Raw genomic sequence first — 2602 nt, forward strand, 5'->3', positions numbered from 1 at the left:
TTCAACTTTGACTGCTTCCTGTCTGGTGCTAAGAGTCAGCTATGCGCTCAAGAATATTTTCATCTGTACCATAGTATTCTATACACTGTAAATCATCAAGGACAGTTCCACATGCACCACACCTTAATGTCTCCTTATGCTTACCCCCATAACCAGCATCAATGCCAGTGTGCAGACCCCTTTTGTTGTCATGTTATCGCTGCACTTCCAGGTTGATGCAGCAACTGTTATCCTGCACGTGCCCGATCTCGTCTGATCTCGGAAGCTAAGCAGGGTCAGGCCTGGTTAGTACTTGGATGGGAGACCGCCTGGGAATACCGGGTGCTGTAGGCTTATACCATAGTCTTTCGAGACTGAAGGTTGCCAATCATCATGTCCAGGTTGATGAGCTCTGTGCTGTGTGGAGCTTGGCTGGAAGGTGGGCAGTGCCCTCGCTCACCTTAGAGGGAACAATGCCCACAACTCCCTCCAGGCATCAGAACTAATACTGTATTTTCAACGAGGGCTAGGATTTGGACTGTTCTGTTGGAAACAGGCAGGCAAACCCCAACCTGAAGGTATCTTACTCAAAGTTAGGCTTCTTCCCACATGTCTTTGGCACGTGAAATATAACCAATCTAATAAGTCCCCAAGGCAGACTTGTGGTATATGTCACCCCCTTAAACAGTCTCCAATAAGACTCAAAAGTTTTAAAAAGGCAATTGTAACTAGGAGCAAGTATCAGCCTAATTATTTGTGATGGCATCTATCACATTTATAGGGCAAGCCTCTGGGACACGACTCAGCTATTGTTAAGGTTCCCTCCCTGCCCCACGTTATCTGCAATCCTATACAGTACGCACTTTCTTGGGGGTAAGCCCTGTTGAACGCAATGGGGCTTACTTCCAAGTAGGCATGATAGGATGAGGCTGTTAGACTGTTCTTTTCATTTGTTCGCAATCGCTTTGATCAGTGAATAAATGTTCATCTTGCATTGAGGCATGCTCCAAAGGAAGGAAATGTACACTAATGTTTCCTTCTAATTCCCAGATATTTTTCAAATCATCTCCTCCTATTGGCTTTCTCTCTCTTTCTTTGTGTGTGTGTGTGGGGGGGGATATTATGATCAAAAAAGTAAATTTCACATATCTCTATAATACAGTCATAGGCGTTCAAGTATTGCTAGAATTTCAGACTAAAACAATGAATTTAAACCTTCTCGAGGCTTTGATTACTGCAGTGTTGCAAAGCTGTAAGAAACTGTTCAGCTTCTTAGAAGCTGCTTAGAAGCTGTTCAGAAGGTGACAAGTTCTTCTGATCTAGCTCCAGCCAGAGATGGTTGGTTGGTTGGCAACCTTCAGTCTCAAAAGACTGTGGTATAAGCCTACAGCACCCAGTATTCCCAGGTGGTCTCCCATCCAAGTACTAACCAGGCCTGACCCTGCTTAGCTTCCAAGATCAGACAAGATTGGGCATGTGCAGGGTAACAGATGCTCTTCCAGTTTCCTCACCAACTCCTAGAAAAGGGGCAAAGGCAGCCAGATTGATCAGCTCATCCCAAGTTGGAAAACCTTTAGGATTAACTATGCAGTTCAGGCCAGAGGGGGTCATCAACCAGGATCCCTGAGCCAGGCAGCCTCTTGGTATCGGTACTGGTATCTGGCCCTTGTATACTTTAGTATGCACACCCTGGATCCCTACTCCTACTCCCAGTTCTATACCTGCCAGAACTGGCTAAGCCAGTGGTTCCCAAATTTTTGAGCACCATGACCCACCACATGCTTAGCCTAATGTTTCCCAAACCAAGGGCCAGTTAGGTGAAAGGCAAAATATTCCTACCCAGACACTACAGGTGTCCAGCTAATCTCAGACTATTTGTAGGGTGGGTGCAATGGATTCAGCTTTGCCTGAGCTCTGAATGGCAAACTTGAAGAATTGGGGACAGAAAGCACCCAGATATGCACCTATGCACCCATCAGGTACCACTAATAATAATAACAATAACTTTATTTTTACCCCGCCTTTCTCCCCGAAGGGACTCAAGGTGGCTTACAACAGATTAAAAAACATAATTTAAAACAAATAAAAACATATTAACAGTAACAAAGCATTAACTATGCTTTGTCTTGCCTCGTATGGAGCCAAACAAGGGAGGCCATCTCTTGCAATGGTGGTGTGTTGCATAGTTTATAAAAATGTTTTCCTCGTGCTCCACCCCAGAGATTCAACCTCTCTTATTCCTGTGCAAATATTTGATCACATCTTGAAGGGTACCCATTTAGGGTCAGCTCAGGTTCTCATGCTTTCAGCAGTATGTTCCTTTGGTTGATTACATGTCTATTTCCAGTAGATGAATGATGCTGCAGGTAGCCTATGTAGCAAAAGTCTCCACTGATTTGTCCCCATATGTAAGGCCCCACCCCCCGCCCACTTTCACATGCTTCCTGTGTGCTTGTCTCATTTGGCAGTGAGTCTCACTTGAAGAGCCCTTGTTTGCAAAGTAGGAGTTGGCATCCTTCAGTCTCGGAAGACTATGGTGTCACGCTCTGAATGGTGGTTCTGGAACAGAGTGTCCTCTCCAGTGCGCGAAGCCTGGGTAAAGTAGGTATGGAGGATAGGCTGT

The 2602-nt window shown here is 45.3% G+C and overlaps 1 pseudogene; it reads left to right on the forward strand.

The window, feature by feature from the left end:
• The first annotated feature begins 213 nt into the window (after positions 1-213).
• On the forward strand, positions 214-333 carry LOC136638042 (5S ribosomal RNA; annotated as a pseudogene).
• Positions 334-2602: the final 2269 nt, after the last annotated feature.

Source organism: Tiliqua scincoides, chromosome 1 (genome assembly GCF_035046505.1).
Source record: "Tiliqua scincoides isolate rTilSci1 chromosome 1, rTilSci1.hap2, whole genome shotgun sequence".
NCBI lineage: Eukaryota > Metazoa > Chordata > Lepidosauria > Squamata > Scincidae > Tiliqua > Tiliqua scincoides.